Genomic DNA, 21,321 nt, shown 5'->3' on the forward strand with positions numbered 1-21,321 from the left:
CTCTCCCATTTCCCCTCAATCTTCACAGCTTCACACTGTATTCCTCACGTTTCTCTCACAGCCCCATAATTCCATTCACTTCTTTCTAAAACTTTCACGCCTCCATTCATTCCGTTCACTTCTATGATCTTCTCTCGTCGTCTTTTCCCCTTTATTATTTATCGCTGCTCTACTCCTTTTTCCTCTCATCATTATTCTTTCTCCTCTTTCTTTATGTTATGAGCTGTTTGGTTGTGTGTCAAGATTCTTTCTCCTTTCTGTACTTATTAACTGTTTGGCTGCGAATCATGACCTTAGTATTAATTTTTGACGATAACCGAGTTTTTTTACATAAACTGAACAGAAGGAAAAAACAAATAAATAAAAAAATACTCCATACACCAGAATACGGGTGTCCTCCATTCATAAAAAATCTGTAACAGTTGGACTTGAACAGCCGTATAATCAAGTTTAGGGGAAAACAATTCTGGGGAAGCGAGTTCCGAATAGATGCAGTTCGGAGCACAAAAGAATTCTGTTAGGCAGAAATTCCGCAATATGGCAGTGTGACAGTCCAGTTATGAGCGCTACCAGATGCCCATGTAGCGCAGGGGAAGCCATGGAAGGGTGGCACAATGGATGCAACTTCGTTTGAACGTTTAGCATAAAAGTATCCGTAAAAATAATGCAAGGGAGGTAAGACTCCTTCTTACTTGTAGGCGAGGTAGTTCGTTTATAATTGCAGAATTATTAATAATTCTTACAGCTTTGTTCTTAGTTTTGTCCAGTTGTTTTATTGCAACCACTACACATCGACTCAACATAGGTGAGCAATACTCCAATTGATAGTGCACATGACTCTTGTAAATAGCTAACTGCTCTTCAGTAAAGAAGTTTCGGATTCTATACAATAAGCCAAGTTTCACTGAAGCGGTTTTAGCAAGTTATCCAACATGAGAGGTCCAGCTGAGGGCACTATTAAGTGAAATACCGAGAAATTCAAAACCTTTAGAGATACGGATATTAGTAGCACTGAAGGGAATATCGGAATCAGGCAATATCTGTCTATCAGTAACTTGTTTATATATGGTTTTCCAAGCATTATCTAAAACAATGTTTTGTCCCCATTTGGAGATCTTGATTTACGGAGATTGCTGTACTGAGTTGTAAGTAAGAGATATTAAACACTGTGAATAGGTGTTTAAGTGTGAATGAACTGTTAAGTGTTCAGTCGTCTGCATGTGAGTCGATGAGATTATGGGTGACAGTTTAGACATCATTTATATGAAATAAGAGTAGGAATAGGGTTGGAGCGAGGATGGATCGTTGTGGCACGCCAGCATTAATCGAGTGGAAATTGGAATGTATATAATCTGGCAATAGATAGATAGATAGATAGACTTTTATCTTTCTGTCGCTGAGATATGAGGAAATCGGTGGAACAAAATATGATAGGCCAAATCATGGGAGTTTGAATTGTGGGGAACGGTGCCATACTCTGTCAGAAGCTTCAGAATATCAAGGGCTACTGCAGGGGTTTCTCCATGTTTGATGATTGACTGATGGATGGCATGAGTCAGGAAATTGGGTATACGAAGAGTGGATCATTCGTGGTGAAAGCCATAGTGTCTGTCAAAAATTAAGTCGTTGGATTCGAGATGTTTAACACTGTGTTTATTAATTACAATCTCAAATACTTTACCAGGAGAAGATGTGATAGTGATTGGTTTGTAATCAGAGGGGCTAGAGGAACTTCCTTTCTTTGGAATTGGGGTGGATATTAGCTTCTCTCCAAGAATCGGGGAGTGAAAAATAATTTAGCTAGAACAGGAGCAGGTTCTGAGGAACACTTTTTCAAAAAAAAATTGTCGAGGAATTCCTTCTGAACCTGGAGCTTTGTTGGCTGGTAAATTGTTTGGAATGGCTTTTACTTATTTTATCCGTATCTTCAGTGGAGCAATTTCGGGAGAATCAAGTTCTAGTACAGGGATGTTCTGACTGACTTCCTCTAACGTGGAATTTCTAGCAAACGTACTAGCAAAGATGTTTGCTTTTCCACGCAGGTCATTTATAGTGTTACCATCCGAAGATTTTAGTGGGGGGAATGGGCAATGACTTATTAAAGTTATCACTGAAAGAACTGACATCTTATCAGAATACTGTATTGTCATAAGATTTATTAAATAGTTTAGGATTAAATAATAGCATAGAAAGCCTGATTTAGCGAGATTTATTACTTCTTATGCATGGTTTCTAGCAATTTTAAACTGACGAGGGGATTCAGATGTTTTTTATTTTATGTAAAAGTTATATGCTAAGGACTTCTGTATCTTTGCTCTGGCACAATTGCTCTCAAACCACTCTGGGTAGTCCAGTCATTTAGTAAACTGTTGATTGGGTAAGAGGAGTTCTATAGCAGCTTGTACTAAGTCACTGATGTAGGTCTGAGTAGAACTGCTGTCAGTGGAGAAGAAAGACTCATTATCAGCAAGATAATTTTTAAACCCATCCCAGTCTACCCTGTCAAAGAGCCATCTGGTCATCTTGACAAGATCAGAACGGGGGGCTTTGGGGCAACTGACTAACGAGACTTTGATGAGATTGTGGTGGTAGGATCCAAGTGGTGACAGTACTTCTATCCTGTACTGATCTGGGCTATTTGTCAGGAACAGATCCAAGAGATGGGCTTTTTGGTCAGGATTATATGATTATCTGGCTGGTTGTTTTACCAATTGAATGAGATTAAACGATTCTGCAAACAGCTCGCATTCTAAACCAGTATCGTCAGTCCTGGCAGAATGTATTAACTGTTCTACAATATAGACGTTAAAATCACTCAAAATGGTAATTTCAGTGGTAAGGTTGAGGTTAAGGTTTGTCAGCTGTGTGGAAATGGAGTCAAATATACTGGATTCTGAAGAAGCACTGGGGGAACAACAAACTATAGAGATATATTATTTAGGTAATATAGTTTGTATAATGAATAATCAGAGTTAGCTGAAGAGAAGTTCTAAGTAGTATCAACTGCAAATTCAGATTTGAAACAACAACAGGTACCACCCTTGTTATGGAAGTTTGTGAGGAGTTGGTAACCAGGAAAACTAAATGGGGATAGACCTATGTCACTAGAAGGAGAGATTTGGTTATCTATGAGGAATAGAGCTTCAGGGGATACCAAGTGAATGAAAAAGTTAACAGAATTCAGATTAGTACTATGACCACGGATAACAGAGAATTATATGGCCGAACCCGCATTTCTCTGCTGACGAGCATGAGTCTTTGCAATAACCGCTGTCGGCACAGTCACCTGACTGCGACCAGGAGGGCCCTGTGCCGCCAGTCCTGCCATGCCGGTGGTAGCAATCCGAGGTACAACCGAATTTGCTGATCATAATGCACTAGCCATTGCAAAGGGGAGATGGATATAGAATGTGTGATGTCTACTGTGTATGTTGTGTGGTGTAGACAGTTGGAGGTAGAGGTGTTATGAGAGTATGCTGGCCTACTCTCTGTGTTAGAGGAAAACACCGAAATTTTTCAGCAAAGGAAGATGGTCAGCAACATGTCCTGAGGGCTGGGGAAACGGGAACTCCAGCTCTCCCTAGCATCAGTTTGCGATCCACCTCGGGAGCACTTCCCTACTGATGCTACAGTCTACTCTTTACGATGATTTTATTCAGCACATTCTCCCCATAGCGTCACGCACCAATGGGATTGAATATTTACTGGCTTAACCCTCTGCAGGCATTACTAAATTAGTTCATGAATCATGATCATTTTCTCTAGTAGAATGAAACGTCAAGCGACTAAAATGTTAAAGTCCTTCTCATTATATTCTCTTTCCTAACAATGTCCTTTCCTTAAATTTTCCCTTTAATCTCACACCTCCAGTTCTCTCTCTCTCTCTCTCTCTCTCTCTCTCTCTCCCCTCCTTTACTGCATACGCTATCACGAAACAGTAAGTTCTTCTTGGTTTGTTCATTACATTGTGTGTGTGTGTGTGTGTGTGTGTGTGTGTGTGTGTGTGTGTGTGTGTAATTCTTCTTGATTTGTTCATTAAGTGTGTGTGTGTGTGTATGTGTGTGTGCGTGTGTAATTCTTCTTGATTTGTTCATTAAGTGTGTGTGTGTATGTGTGTGTGTGTGTAATTCTTCTTGATTTGTTCATTAAGTGTGTGTGTGTATGTGTGTGTAATTCTTCTTGATTTGTTCATTAAGTGTGTGTGTGTGTGTGTGTGTAATTCTTCTTGATTTGTTCATTAAGTGTGTGTGTGTGTGTGTGTGTGTGTGTGTGTGTGTGTGTGTGTGTGTTCTTACCTAATTGTTTTTACCTAATTGTATCTTTACAGGAATGAGTCAAGCTCCTACTGTTCCGTGTCTTGAACCATTTTTATCGTACATATCCTTAAATTTATGAATTGTTTTGGCACACATTATTTCATTCGGTAGTGCATTCCACTGATCAGTTGCCCTATTTGGGAAAGTAAATTTCCTTACGTGTTTATCGCCTCTCTTTTTATGCGGTTTTTTGCAGTGTCCTCTTGCTGATTCATTCCCATAGGTTATGTAATCATTTATGTCTATTTTCTCCTTCTCTGATATGCATTTATATTGCATAATCATGTCTCCTCTTTTCTTTCTCTCCTGTAGTGTAGGTAGATTCAGTTTTTCTAGTCTTTCTTCGTTGCTTGGATCCCTTAGGCTTGGTACCCATCTTGTAGTGGCCCTTTGAACTTCGTCAATCTTATCTATGTGTTTTTTGAGATGAGGATTCCAGGTTACTGATGCATACTCCAGGGTTGGTCTGATGAATGATGTTATTATCTCTCTTAGCATGTCTTCATTTATGTATGTGAATGCTATTCTAATATTTGCAAGCAGTGTATACATGTTCCATACCTAGTCACCGTTGTGGTCAGCCGGAGATAGTCTGTTATTGATAATCACACCTAGGTTCTTCTCTATGTGTGTAGAGTTTTACTTCCTAACTTATAATCCCAATCAGGTCTTTTTCCACTTTTACCAAACTTGATTACATGACACTTATCCACAGTGAATTCCATTTGCCATGTATTGCTCCATTCATGAAGTTTATTTAATTCTTCTTGTAGCTCTTTAAGAGTCTGTGATAGTAATTCTCCTTTGTATTTTTGCATCATCAGCAAACATTTAGATACCTTTCATTTCTAATGTTACTGTCTATATCATTTATATACACTAAAAACATAATTGGTGCCAGCACTGAGCCCTGTGGAACTCCGCTAGTCACTTCCCTCCATGATGAGTAATTTCCCCATCTGCTCTCATTTCTCTTTTTTTGAGAAAATCTTGCATCCAACAATACAGTTTGGCTCGGATTCCTCCTTGATGGTACAGTTTCCATAAAAGTCTTCGGTGCGGTACTCTGTCAAATGTTTTCTTGAAATCTAAATGGATACTGTCCACCCATCAATCTCTTTTCTATAATGTTTCTGTTACTCTATCATAGTAGCTCAACAAACTAGTAACACATGCTTTTCCCTTTCTGAAACCAAACTGTCTTTCTCCCGGCGACGACTCGAGGTGCCTGGAACCACTGTCTGACTCACTTTTCTTCATTTCTGCAACATTCGCAGCCTTTCCTCTAACTTTCGCTCTGTTGAGCACCACCTCTCCTTCTCTAAACCTCACCTTCTTTTTCTAACTGAGACTCAGCTGTCTGAGGCAACTGACAGCAAACCCTTTTCTGTATACTCCTACTTTCTCTATACTCATTTCAAAGCCAAAGGTGGCTGTTGTGTATATATACGCAACGACTTATCTTGCTCTTGTGTTCCTGAACTAGATTCTTCTGAATTCTCTACACTCTGGCTTCGGCTTTCCTGTCATTCTCTGACTAAATATATCTGTGCTGTTTACTTATACCCTAATTCTACTGACTATCAAAAATTCTTCGACTATCTTACTTCTACGATGGAACACATTCTATCCATTTCTCCTTTCTCTGAAATCTCCATTCAAGGAGATTTCAATGTTCACCACCACCTTTGGCTCTCCTCTCCTTTCACTGATCCACCTGGTGAACAAGCCTACATCTTTTCTATCCTTAATGACCTAGAGCAGCTTGTACAGCACCCTACCCATATCCCTGACCGCCTTGGAGAGAGCTCCAACATATTTGACCTCTTCCTCACAACTAGTCCTTCTGCTTACTCTGTTAATCTTTTCTCTCCGTTGGGCTCCTCCGATCACAACCTTATCACCTTAACCTGTCCTATCACTCCGGTACGGCTTGTGGACCCTCCAGGGAAACGTCGTCTGTGGCATTTTGGAGCCGCGGACTGGGAGGCCCTCAGGCAGTAATCTTTGATTTTCCCTGGAATGATTATTGCTTCCATGGCCGTGAGCCATCTGAGTGTGCCTTGCGCATTACGGAGGTTATTCTCTCGGGCATGGAAGCATACATTCCTTTCTCATTGTCACGAATCAATTCGCGACATTTCCCTTTTGTGAGAAGCCACGAAACTCACTGTGTATCGCTCAGTTAACCGTTTCTCTCTCCATTTCGGAGTATACTTTTCAAAACATTCGTCACTTTCAAAAGTGACCGATTTAATGCACGTCACTAAGTGCTCTAGTAAGCGATACAATTGTTTCTTTATCGTTCGCCTCTGCTTGCCTAAACCATTAGCCACGCCTTCTTCCGGTGGCTTGTGCGTCCTGCCCATACAATGTATTTTGAAGGCAGGCGAGTGTTTGTTGTGACGGAAGAGGGTCCTGCGCTCCAGAAGTGTGAGAGGTCGCTAGCACCCAGACTCCACTGAGACAGTTATCCAGTTCTTCCATCCTTAGTTCAGCTTCGGGTGATACAAAGCATTCATCGACTATAGTATTTCCTTTTTGTATTTTGTAGTTTTAAGAGTTTAGTTAAGGTGTCTTTTCCTAGGCATAAGTATTTAGCTTTTGTGTGAGTGAGTGAGTGCGTCTCATTAATTTGATTTGAATTGTAACGTTAAATTTATTTTTTGTAATCAATAAATTTAACAGTTCTTTTCCTTGAGTTTAATGTAAAGTAAAATCTTGTTTCATTTCTCCAAATTAAGCTTATTTTCCATATAGCTCCTAGCTTGCATAAACCTTTGCCTTCATAACTGGTACTTAGACCAGTCATGTTGTATTAACTTAAAATCCGTTGTGCCAGATAGGAGTTAAAGCATCAGCAAGAACCTGTTGTTATTATTAGTATTAGTTATTTATTGTCAGGGGTGAAGTAACTTTCTCCAGAGGCTAACAGTACTAATTCAGCAATTGTGAGTAATTAGTCTCTGCTGTGTACTGTTGAGAAAGTTTATAAATTCTCGTTCTTAGAGAATCATAGCAAGCCAGCGTAAAGTAATCGTTGCTCGATTTAGCAAGACAATCATTGTCCCTGCTCTTTAATATTATTGAATATTAATATCAATTTAAATATTTAAGCAGCAATTATTTTAAAATATCGTGATATTAAAAACCCCGTGACAATTGGCGACCTCATTCCAGGATATTAACTCCTAGCTATAAAGCTATTCACAAGATAGTGCTCACTCATTCATATTTAGGTATTTATCATTAAAGTTTATAGGCACAATTTTACTGGTGGTTACCGCTGATTTAGCAAGTGAATTTTTGCTTTATTAATCAATAGAGTACTTAACTCTAGTTTATTCTTGGTAACGCCAGACGATTTTATTCGCTACTGGGAAGTCAGCGTACCCATTGTGTTTATTATTAAGTCTTCCCAGTCATTTGCATTTTTGCTTTAATTTTTGCCAGTTAACTAGATAAGACTGGTCACCACTAGCTTGTGTCTGTATTCTTTATTTGTGTTATTAGCATTTGTTTGCGAAGCAGTTAGTACTCAATTTCGGTTTGCTTAATAAATTAGCGCCATGGCTACTACTGTATTTTTACAGGAAGCCAAAGATATGGGTCTTTCGGACCCAACCGAAATTAAAGAGTACATACTCTCACGGTTCAATTATGAGCAAGAACGTGAGAAAGATGCTCGTGAAGAGCGTAGAATTCAGCGCAAATACGAGCGAGAACAGCGTGAACACGAGCAAAAACAGGGCGAACTCGACTTGGAACACGAGCGAGAACAGCGTGAACACGAGCAAAAACAGCACGAACTCGACTTGGAACACGAGCGAGAACAGCGTGAGGAACGAGAGAAAGAACGAGAACATGAACTTGAAGTGCTGAAGCTCAAGCGAGATTCCTTGGCTTCAGACACGTCTGGTGCAGTTGGTCCAAGCTCCACGAGCGTTCTCCCTGCACATGTCCTGGCGACCCCACGCATCAAGCTTCCTTCATACAAGGAAAGCGAGCGAACCAAGCCGTACATAGCTCGTTTTGAGGACATGGCAGACTTATATCAACTGGATGAGGCAGCTAAGCGGCTTCAGTTTCTTAGCCTATTTGAGGGCCCTGCCCTCGATATTCTCCACAGAATTCGTGGAGACAATCTACATATGAGATGATGAATGCTGCACTCATTAAGGTGTATGGTCTCACAGTAGTTCAGTTCATGCGAGCTCGTCTCCAAGACAAGGAGACAGCTGTTCAGTTCTTTGATCGTCTCACAGCTTACTTAAATGAGTGGATGGAGAAAGATGAAACTCCTTCCACGTGTGAGGGGATAATTGACCTTATGCTGCGTACACAGCTAGAGAGGTCGTGGCCTGCTGAGCTCATAGCACAGCTTAAGATCTGCCAGGTGAAAGATGCCAGTCAAATGGCAGAGAAGGCTGACGCATTCTTTACTGCATACGGGTATCAAACTCGTAAGCAAAACACCTGGAGCAGAAAAGATACTGCCAAGTCTGGGAAGCCGTCTCAGACTGAATCCCAGCACCAAGGCCGTTCTCAGAGTAATGGCCAAGGTCCAAAACCGCAGTGGAAGGACCAGGGGCAAAACACTCAGAAACCTGAGTGGAAGAGGTACAACAAGTACCCTAACCAGCAGCAGTATCAGCCACGCAACCGACCGTCGGGACAAACTTTTTCAGTACCAGCTCAAAAGAGGCAGGAAGCGAATGCAGCCTTCATTCCTCAGCAGCAGCCTGGTGGTCACGTCCCTACCAGTGTGGGTACTTCCCCACAGTTCACTAGTCCCACAGTGACAGTGAACCCCCCTCCACAGATGGCCAATGTTCCATCTTCCCAATATAACCATCAAGGCACAATGTTTGCCACATCAATTCAGCAGCCTCATGACTGGCTAGCTGCTTCCTCCACAGGCCCTCCCACAGGTGACAGTACCTTCCTTGTTCGGCCAGGGCTTGTGGGAGGCATTCCTGTGAAGGTCCTGAGAGACAATGGTTCCTCAGGTTGTTCTGTCAAGCAGAGTCTAGTTCGGCCTGAGCAGTATACAGGTCGACAGATCCATGCAAGCCTTATTGATGGATCAGTGAGATTGTTCCCTGAGGCATGTATCCAGGTGGCATCTCCATTTTACACTGGTATGACACTTGCAGTTGTCATGCCAGAGCCTTTATTTGAACTCATCATTGGAAATATTAATGGAGTCAAGGATAGTTGCTCTGATGATGGCGCTACTCAGACTTCGGCTGCTGCGGTAACACGAGCCATGACTGAGGCTCCAGACTGTGTCACCCCAGTGATCATTGAATCGCCGCAAGATCTGATGTGCAGTCAACTTGTTGTACAAGAACAACATTCTGACCCGACACTTGCTGCCGTGTGGAACAAACATAAGGGTCGAGTGATTAAGTATTCACGGGGAGGTCGAGCCAAGTTCCTTCGCAAACAAGGACGGCTCTACTGTGAGTCACGAACACCCGAGGGCGAGGTTCGACTGCAGTTTGTCGTTCCCGCCAAGAACCGCCTAGCAGTGTTACAATGGGGTCATTGTTCAGCCTCAGGAGGTCACATGGGCAAAAGGAAGACCCAGGGCCGTATCCGAGCTGACTTTTTCTGGCCGGGGATGGGACAGGACATAGATAGTTTTGTCCGTTCCTGCAGTGTGTGCCAAAGTATCACCACTAATCAGGGACATGCCCTTCCTGTGCCGTTCGTAACCACACCTGTAATCTCTGAGTCAGTTGAGAGACAGGGTAGTGGTGAAGTGGGTGCAGACCTGACGTCTCACCCATTGGCCCCACAGGACACATTATGTCCAGGGCCTGTACATACATATTATGTACCGTAAGTTAAGGGGGAAGTTGAGAGGCGACTTAAGGCTATGGAAGACCCGAGTTTGCATAAGGATTCTCAGCTCCCCGATATTAATATAAGTAATGTAGGTTAAGGGGGAAGTGAGAATTCTGCAGAGGCGTCTTGAGGCTATGGAAGACCCGAGTTTGCACAAGGATTCTCAGCTCCCTGATACTAATATAAGTACTGTAGGTTAAGGGGGAAGTTCGAGAGAGAGAACTCCGCAGAGGCGACTTGAGGCTATGGAAGACCCGAGTTTGCACAAGGATTCTCAACTTGTCGACACTAATCGTGTGCTTAAATTAATGGCGACCTCGAGTGTACTTTTCGTAGCATGTACTCATTGCTAGGCAGAGAGAGTAATTGTAACGTAATAAGAATTTTGTCTCATTGACACTTTTGATGCTCCACCTCAATTGGTTTTGCAGGTTCAGCAATGGGTGTAGCAGTTTTGCTGTGCGGGCCAGCTGATTGTCTGCCGCACGCTGCCGCCTCTTCTCCTCTGCCTTCGTCATCGCCATATATTATTTACTGTCATTTTACACGTAGGTACAGTTACACTACAACTGTCACACCTACACCGTGTATTACATACACCACGCTACACAACAATTAGTTGTCAGTGTAAATGTAGCGACATTTCGCACAGTTTGACCTGAGTACAGGATTTTCACCGTCGTCACGGAGTTTTTCCCTCAAGCTTGCTTCTATTAACGTAAATACGAGGTTTTTTTCGCTCACTGGCGACTGCGACTTTCTCCTGTAGCAGGATAGCACACACACCACAGTGTGAATCTTGTGTGAATGACTTAGGATGTACATATATATATATATCCACAAATTTTTTCCCATAAGGAAAAAATTTAATTTTGTAGGGGCGTAATGTCACGAATCAATTCGCGACATTTCCCTTTTGTGAGAAGCCATGAACTATTAGTGGGAAACTCACTGTGTATCGCTCAGTTAACCGTTTCTCTCTCCATTTCGGAGTATACTTTTCAAAACATTCGTCACTTTCAAAAGTGACCGATTTAATGCACGTCACTAAGTGCTCTACTGAGCGATACAATTGTTTCTTTATCGTTCGCCTCTTCTTGCCTAAACCGTTAGCCACGCCTTCTTCCGGTGGCTTGTGCGTCCTGCCCATACAATGTATTTTGAAGGCAGTCGAGTGTTTGTTGTGACGGAAGAGGGTCCTGCGCTCCAGAAGTGTGAGAGGTCGCTAGCACCCAGACTCCACTGAGACAGTTATCCAGTTCTTCCATCCTTAGTTCAGCTTCGGGTGATACAAAGCATTCATCGACTATAGTATTTCCTTTTTGTATTTTGTAGTTTTAAGAGTTTAGTTAAGGTGTCTTTTCCTAGGCGTAAGTATTTAGCTTTTGTGTGAGTGAGTGAGTGCGTCTCATTAATTTGATTTGAATTGTAACGTTAAATTTATTTTTTGTAATCAATAAATTTAACAGTTCTTTTCCTTGAGTTTAATGTAAAGTAAAATCTTGTTTCATTTCTCCAAATTAAGCTTATTTTCCATATAGCTCCTAGCTTGCATAAACGTTTGCCTTCATAACTGGTACTTAGACCAATCTTGTTGTATTAACTTAAAATCCGTTGTGCCAGATAGGAGTTAAAGCATCAGCAAGAACCTGTTATCATTATTAGTATTAGTTATTTATTGTCAGGGGTGAAGTAACTTTCTCCAAAGGCTAACAGTACTAATTCAGCAATTGTGAGTAATTAGTCTCTGCTGTGTACTGTTGAGAAAGTTTATAAATTCTCGTTCTTAGAGAATCGTAGCAAGCCTGCGTAAAGTAATCGTTGCTCGATTTAGCAAGACAATTATTGTCCCTGCTCTTTAATATTATTGAATATTAATATCAATTTAAATATTTAAGCAGCAATTATTTTAAAATATCGTGATATTAAAAACCACGTGACACTCATATCCTTTGACTAACGCAAAAAAGCCTTGGTTTAATCAAGCTTCTTCTAATGCTGTCCACAACAAGTAGAGGGCCTACAAAAGGTACCGGAGCCAACCCACCCTTGAATCACATCATCTTTACGTTTCTGCCCGGAATTGTGCTAAGTCTGTTCTTCGCTCTGCTAAAAATAATTTCATCCATACTAAATGCTCTCAACTCTCCAACTCGAATTCTTCTTGCTCCTTCTGGCACCCTGCCAAAATCCTTTCTAATAACTTTACCTCATCATCCTTCCCTCCTCTTTTCTACTCTGATGGTTCTGTAGCTATTTCTTCTACTGATAAAGCAGGTCTTTTCGCACAGACTTTCTCCTCCAATTCCACCTTAGACGATTCCGGTGCTGTTCCTCCACCACTTCCCCCCTCTGACTTCCTCATGGCTGACATTAAAATTTCTTCAGCTGATGTATTTTCTGCCATCACTGCCTCAGTACTAACAAGGCATATGGGTCTGATGGGGTCCCTCCTGTTGTTCTCAAGAACTGTGCTTCTGTGCTTACACCCTTCCCAGGCAAACTCTTTCGCCTTTGTCTATCAACTTGTACCTTTCCTTCTTGCTGGAAGTTTGCTCTCATTCAGCCAGTCCCAAATATGGGTGACCACTCCTAACCCTCCAACTATCGTCCAATTGCTTTAACGTCCTGTATTTCAAAAGTTTTCGAATCAATTCTCAATAGAAAAATTTTAAGGCATCTTTCCTATCACAACCTTCTTTCCGATCGTCAGTACGGGTTCCATCAGGGACGCTCCACTGGCGATCTTCTCACCTACGTTTCAGACTTCTGATCATCCTCCTTTCGGGACTTTGGCGAAAGCTTTGCCATTGCACTTGACATCTCAAAGGCTTTCGATCGAGTCTGGCATAAATCTTTAATTTCCAAACTGCCCTCTTACGGTTTCTATCCTTCTATCTGTGCCTTCATCGCTAGCTTCCTTTCTGGTCGTTATATAGCCGCTGTTGTAGACGGCCATCGTTCTTCTCCTAGATCTATCAACAGTGGTGTTCCTCAGGGCTCTGTCCTATCACCAATTCTCTTCCTTTTATTCATCAATGATCTTCTAAGCTGTACATCTAACCCTATCCACTCATACGCTGATGACTCCACCCTTCACCTTTCCATTTGGTTCCCGCAATGCCCATCTCAGCAGTTACTTCTACAAACAAGGGTTGAGGCTATGGCACACCTAATGTCTGACTTGGCTCGTATCTCTGACTTGGGTAAAAATAATATGGTTGTTTTTAATGCATCAAAGACTCAGTTCTTACACCTGTCAACCCGACAAAATCTTCCACAGGTATACCCACCAATGTTTAACCCGCGCCGTCCCGAGGACGTACTTCCACGTCCTCACGTTTTGTCACAGCTAATCCCGAGGACGTACTTCAACGTCCTGCAATTGCAAGGTTCATAATTTCCACAATTTTCAATTTTCGCGAGTCATTTTTGGTACGTATACACGGGACACCTTCCTCAACAAGATGCCAGGCAGAGACAATGCCTTACCCAGCATGACCTCCTCCTCCCCCCTGCATGCCCTTTTCTCAGCAATTCACCTGTTATCAGTGACCTGGCCAGTATAGCCATGTCATGCCACGGTACGAAATTCAGGGCCAGAGTGATTCCCCAATCAATGACAATGTGGAGGACAAACTTTACATAGCATTAGAGGAAGAAACAGTTAGAAATGATGATCAGGTAATGTGGCAAAAAAAGGTCAGGTATTAGTGAGTGAAACAATGCTTATAATGCCCATATTACTGCTTGAAAACCAATATACTCTTGTACTACATATAAATTCGTAACAGTAAATAAATAAATACCGTTTATGAGTGGTGTGAAATAGTTATCCTCCCATAGAACTCGTTTTCTTTGGTGCCAGCCTGATAGAAAACCCAGTAAGGTAAGGAGGCTCTCCTACCTGTAATGAGTATTTTAAACCTCAGGTGAGCGATTTCTCTATGAATTTTCGATGCTTCTCACCAAAAGCGAAAGTTTTAGCAAAAAAAAAAAAGTCGAAATATGGTCGGGATTGTAGGGTACCAGTGGTCAAAAAGTGGTCGGGACGGGGCGGGTTAATAATATTCAGCTTAATCCTGCATCATCATTGAACATGCTTGGGGTTTCATTTACTCGGGACTTATCTTGGAAAGATCATATTACATCTCTTGTAAGATCTGCTTCCAAGAGATTGGGTGTGCTAAGCTGACTCCGCTCTTTCTTTACCCCTGCACAATTGTTGACTCTATACAGGGGCTTTATCCGCCTCTGTGTGGAGTACAACTCTCATGTGTGGGGAGGCTCCCCACATGCAGCTCTTCTCAATAGGGTGGAGTCTAAGGCTTTTCTCCTCATTAACTCTCCTCCTCTTACTGACTCCCTTCAACCTCTGTCTCTTCGCAGCACTGTTTCATCTTTCTCTCTTTTCTATCGCTACTTTAATGGTCACTGCTCCTCTGAACTGTCTGCTTGCATTCCTCCACCTCTATGACGGGCGCGTAGCACCCGTCTGGCAGCAAACTTTCATCCTTTTTCTGTCCAACTCTCTAATGCAAGAGTTAACCGTTACTCCCAGTCTTTCATTTATGCAACAGGTCAACTCTGGAACTGTCTCCCTTTGTCTGTATTTCCTGCTGCCTATGATCTCCAGTCTTTCAAACGCAGTGTGTCCAGGCATCTCAAAATGATCGGATCTTGAATTTGGCTCTCTATTGTATTTCGTTTTTCTCTTGGAGGGAACTGTTACTGCAGGCTCATGGCCTTTGGTTCCTTCTTCCTTGCATAAAAAAAAAAAAATTTTCTTATCAGCTTTTCTGATATCTTGCTTACAACACTGATAAGCAATACTGGTCGGTAGTTGGGTGGATTTTGTATATTCCCTTTCTTGAATAAGGGAAAAATGTTTGCTTTTTTCCATATATCAGGTAGTTTACCTTGTCCCAAGGATTCCTTGAAAATTAAAGACAATGGTTTACTTAACTCCTTTTCACATTCATGTAGCACCCAACGTGAAATTTCATCAGGACCACTTGTTTTCCCTTTGTCTAATTTACTTAACTCCTCCTATATTTCTTTTTCTGATATTTGTATATCTGGTAGTATGTGTGGGCATGGATGTTCCATATAATCCCTCTCAAAATTATTTTCTTATGTAAAAACTGATTCAAAATTCTTATTTAGTGCTTCACAAATATCCTTCTCTTGTGTGTAGGTGATCCCCTCATCTGTAATGGTTTGTATGTTATCTTTTACTTTGGTTTTGCTTTGGATGTACCTGTAGAATTGCTTCGGTTGATTACTATTTTAATTTACGATGTCCTCCTCAAACTGTTTTTCGGCTTCCCTCCTTATTCTTGTATAATCGTTTCTTGCCTGTTTATAGTTGTTATATGCCCTTTCACTATTGTGTCTTCTATATGTTCCACAAGAAATCTCTTTTTTCTTTCGATTTTTTTTTACATTCTGTATTAAATCACTTCTTTATTTTCTTTTCTGCTTCTTTGTGCTGTGGGATGTACTTCTGGACTCCTATATCATAAAGTTCACAGAATTTCTATATATAACATTTAAATCTTGTACTCTAAGCTCTTTTTCCCAATCTGTTTCTAAGAAGTATTGTAGAGGAGTTTGGAAGGGTGTGTGAAAGGAGGAAATTGAGAGTAAATGAGAATAAGAGTAAAGTGATGAAGTGTACGAGGTTGATAGATGGTAGGGGGATGAATATAGTTTTGAATGGTGAGTTGCTTGAGGAGGTAGATTGTTTTAAATATCTAGGGTCACATGTTGCTGTGGATGGAAGAATAGATGCAGAAGTGATGTTTAGAATAAATGAAGTAGGAAAGGTGCTGGGAGGAATGAAAAAGTGTTTAAATGTCGTTCGCTTAGAATGGATGTAAAGAGAAGGCTGTATGAGGGTGTTGTGGTACCGACTGCATTATATGGGGCTGAAACATGGAATATGGGTGTAGCAGAGAGGAAAAGTTTGAATGTAATGGAGATGACATGTCTGAGGAGTATGTGTGGAGTGACCCGTATGGATCGAGTGCGAAATGATGAAGTGCGAAGGAGAACTGGAGTTGTTCGGGAGATGGCTGGTAGAGTTGAGCAGAGGGTGTTGCAATGGTTTGGGCATATGGAGAGAATGGATAATGATCGATTGGTGAAAAAGATAACTAGATCTGATGTGAGAGGTGTAAGACTGAGAGGAAGACCACGAATAGGATGGATGGACAGTGTGAAGAGAGCGCTGGATGCGAGAGGGATTTCTGTTGAGCAAGGAAGAGTGGCTGCGCGTGACAGAAATAAATGGAGAGAAATTGTGAATGAATAAGTGATGACGCAGCCCTGAGGGGATATTCTCCCGCATTTGGTCTGATCAGCTAGTCAGGTCAGGTGTGGGTAAGGGGATGGGTCTGTTATGATGTGGCAGGGGTAAACCAGTTCTGCTGTCGGGCCCTGCTGTGGATGTCACTGATTGCATTGCGCAGTTGACCCTTGTGCGGTGTGATGCGGTGAGGATCTGTCCGTTCTCCCCTTTGGGGCTAAGATGCGAATGAATGTGTTTGAATGGATGAGTAAATGGAGAGTGAGTCGTCCTGTCTCGGCTACCTCCCTTTCCTTGGGGGAAGCAGCCTAGGTATATAGATAGATAGATAGATAGATTTTTTTAGGTCATGATAGTTACCCTTTTTGTAGTTAAGGCTCTTTTTGTAGCTTTCATTACTATTACCTATGTCATATGCAATCCTGAAGTTGTAATTTAATACTGCATGGTCACTTTTGCCGAATGGAGAGTGATACATTATATTGTCAATATCATTTTCTTGCCTAGTAAATATAAGATGTAGTATTGATGGCATGTCAAGTTCTCTTTTTCTGGTGCTTCCTTTTACATGTTGTGTTAGGAAAAACTCTTGCACAAGTTCCTGGCTTTTGGTCCCAACAGCTTTCCTGGCTATTTATATCTATAGTATTCCAATTTATATTTTTATTAAAATCTCCAGTTAGTATAATTCTTTCAGATTTCTCCTTCATGCTATGTAGAAATGCTCTTAATCTTTGAATTGTTTTCTCTGCCAGGTCTTCATATTCGCCTTTTTCCCAAATGTTTGATCTGGGTGGCATGTATAAATTTGCCACAGATACTTTCCCTTCAGACATACTAATCTTTACCGGGATCAGTTCTACCAGTGAGGGTATATCTAGTTCTGTTTCTTTGACTAGCAGATTTTTCTTTGTTATTATCATAATTCCTCCTTCTTTTTTAAAGTTCCTATCTCTTCTCCATATATTGTATTCCTCTAGCTTTAGTGTATCGTTTGATATCCTTGGTGTTAATTTTGTTTCAGTCAGGCAAACAATATGTGGTTCCTTTTCTTTGATATTATCATTCATCTCCAGTAATTTAGATATCATTCCATCTACATTAGAGTACATCAGCTTAATCATCTTGTTTACATACTTGTCATGACTTGGGTCTACAACCTTTCTCCTTTTTATTCCCTCCTCTTTATGTACCACTTTCGAACCTGCAATCCAATTACTTTGTAAAAAATATGTTTTTCTCTTCCTCTGATCTTCCCTAATTCTTTGTTCTTGCCTCCTCCCTCTTCTCTTTTAGTAATCGAAGTTCCTTTTGAGTTAGGCATCTGTTTATCCATACATTTTTGAAGTCCTCTTTTTCCATAAGTTTGTTTGCATTTTTCAGTATTTCCTCCACAGTGTTTACACTCTGGAAGGTTACTTTCAGAGGCCTTGATTTATCTCTCTCATATTTCCCTAGACTTTTGTGTTCCTCTATGTCTTTACTACAGATTTCCTCCGACACTTCCGTCATTAAGTTCATTACATTTGTCATCTCCTTTTTGTCTCTCGAAATCTTATTTTTTATTTCTTCCTCCTCTATACCAGTGATTACTATAGATTTGTTGATGTCTGCTGAATCTTTGACCAATTTTGGGTTGTTTTGGACTATTTTCTCACTTCCTTTTTAATGCTCTTTTCTTCAACTCTTGTTTCTAAGTCTTTCTTTATTTTCACCATTTCAGCATATGTGGTTCCACCTCATTTTTGTAGCTTTGCATCGCTTCATTTACCTGGGTTGTCTTCTCCTCAATATCACTGTTATGATCTATCAGAGTGCTTGCCTGCCTTATTGTCTCTGTATCATTTCTGAACTCTTCCATAATACTCTCATGGTTGACAACAGTGCTGGCCATTTCACTAATCTTCCTTCTAAGTGTAACCACCTCAACTGATAATTCATCTATTGTTGTGTCTTTCTGATTAATCCTCTTTACTAAATTTCATGCTCTTCCTTCTGCATGTGCAACTGCTTCGTAATTTCATCTACTTCTTTCTGAAATGCCTTCTCTAATCTGTACACTCGTTCTACCAGTTTATTATGCGTCTCCATTTCCATTAGTTCCTGGCAGAAATCACCATCCTTCTTTCTACCTTTGTCCCTTTTCTTAACTCCTTCCAAAGTTGATTTGCTAAAGATGGTGGTCATCTTCTGGTACTGACAGAAAGCTTCTACTTATAGTTTTGCATTCCTTTACCTCGCAGACTAAACAGTCAACACTGAAACAGCTGATTTGTTTGTTTGGCACTGTTGCCTACTTCGTTGCATTGTATTATTGGAACAACAATTTTACTTAAACTTCCTCTTTTATATTTGAACACTTTTTAGTTGGATCTAGTACTAAGCTTGACTCATGTAAAGATACTTTTTAGGTAGAGCCATTTGAGGGCCGACAATGGCCCGGTACGGAGCGATGCACAGGCACGTCCTCTCACTCTCGCGTCTAGTGTGTGTGTGTGATTTGGCAATTTTAATTATGTATCTCTGTCGATGAAACCTAATGCAAACAGACGAATGTGATGATGATGATAATGATGATTATGATCATGACTGCTATTCACAATGGGGTAAGCGTGTATAGCAACCAAATCGGAGAAGGGGGGCGTGTATCTTTATACTTATGCATTGTTATGAATTACCGAAATATAAAATGCACAAAATGATACGTAGCTTTTACTGACGAGATTAGATCCATCCTGTCATGTGCAGAGGATCTGATGGAAGGCTTGGGGAAGGGAACTATACTAATATGCTCCAAGTACCCTTACACGCTCTGTCAGGGGCTGCCCAAATGTGTCTCTTTTCCTGTTTATTGCGGACAGCTTGTGGTATATTGTGTGATCCTTTATTCGGTCGATTTCGAATTCTTCTTGCTTCAGTATCTTACTTGTTCAGTCTCTACTTTTCTCTCTTCCTTCCTGTTATTTGCTTTTGTTCCCACTGTCCTGCTTATTCATAACTTACGAGACATTTCACTTGGCTTCCAAAAACGTTATCTGATTTGCCTCTTCTCGTTCTCCTTTTATTTCGTACTCGACCATCTCTTTCCGTTGATTCTGTCGTATTTTACTTTCGTTTAATCAGTTTTCCCGTCCCATGATTCCCTCCCTATTATCTTTTATATGCCTCTTCACCAAGCACTAACTTGCCTCTCTTTCGATTCTACTCTTTCATAATTCTCTTCAAATTTTCCTCTCCCTCCCATCCGCACACGAACTTACTATCCCTCACGCAATTCACCATCTGATAGTTTCCCTGTAAAATTTGTGGTTGTCTGCGGGGAAATGTCACCCTCATTCTTTTTTAACAGCTGTAATATTCTCCCCCACACGGATGGTAAGAGGAAATTAGAATTAGCTGGATATACGGGTGTTTTTCCTCTACTGAGAGAGAGAGAGAGAGAGAGAGAGAGAGAGAGAGAGAGAAATCTGAAAGAAAAGGCGGTGATAGATAAACATGCGGGGAAAAGGATGAGAGACGAAAAACAGGAAACAAAAAGATATGAAGGAAGGAATACATTCTTAAACGTGGAAAATACGAGAAAATCCAGGAAAGGAAAATAAGGGAAGAAAAAGCTATGGTAATGGAAGGATCTGGGAAGAAAGAATGAGAAGTTTGAAAACCAATCGAGAGATGTCTGTTGAGTGAAGCAGACAAAGAATTACACAGGAGTAGAGAGATTGCCAGACATTAGTTTGAGAACAAGACCTAAGAACGAGAACACTGATTGCTGAAGAGAGATGTTTTAATAAGAGAATATATTTTAAATAAATGTGAAGCAGGATTGCTGGACATGAGGCGGTGGTTGAATAAACAGAGAGGCGGCCTGCGGTCCTAATGGACCCAGGTTAGAATCCAGGCTGGGGCAAGGAACAGTTTAAGGATTTGAATTTCATAAAAGCAGACTTCCCTGATCTACCAGAAGATCCGTCGACATGTTAAAGTACCCCGAATACCAGTACACCAGTCCTGTATGAGACAGCCCTAGCATGTATCCTATATGGACTGTAAGTGTTAGAGTCGAAAAGGTAATATGTGGAGGTGTAGGAAGACTACTGGGCCTTGGGATAGGCCACTACCCCTGAGAAATAGGCCCTGATGCCTTTGTCCAGGGCCAAACATATAAAAAAATGAGCTAGATGGACGTCGGGAACCAAGGTAAAATGATATCAAAGAATACAAGGCAGACTAGAGGGGCACTTACTGGGGCTCATCCTTCTGACAAGAGCAACGTAATTTCTAAATCACTCTTCGTAATGGGTTAGTTTTATTTTTTTTTCATCAATGATTCAGTTTCGCAAAAAAGTGTTTTCCGGATCCGGAATCTGCAATACGATTCGGATCAGTCCTAAAAGTTAATCGACTGCTCCCTGGGGCATGGGCTATCTATCAACGAAATTTGGTCCAAATCTCTCTTTCGGATTTTGAGTAATCCTGGTAACAGGCAAACAAACAATAATCGGTCCCAAAAGTTAATTGTTTGTTCCCTGGGACATGGGTTATCTACCACCAACTTCGGCCAAAATTTCTCAATTAGTTTTTTAAAAATCCTGCTAACAGACAAGCAAAACAAACAAACAAACAAACAAACATGGGTGAAAACATACTCTTCTTCTTGTAGAGAATAAGCCATGGGCTCCAACCGAGAGAACACTTTAAGGAATTGTTGAACATACACGATGGAAGTAATGCGACTATAAGTGGCTGGGGAATGGCTGGGAGAAGGAGGGAGGTGAGAAGACAGGAAGAAATCAGAAGGATAGAAGTTGTGGAAGCAATGAAGAAAGTTAAATTGGGGAAAGC

The sequence above is a fragment of the Coenobita brevimanus genome, chromosome 38 (genome assembly GCF_032717465.1).
Source record: "Coenobita brevimanus isolate Jiangsu-jjx chromosome 38, ASM3271746v2, whole genome shotgun sequence".
Lineage (NCBI taxonomy): Eukaryota > Metazoa > Arthropoda > Malacostraca > Decapoda > Coenobitidae > Coenobita > Coenobita brevimanus.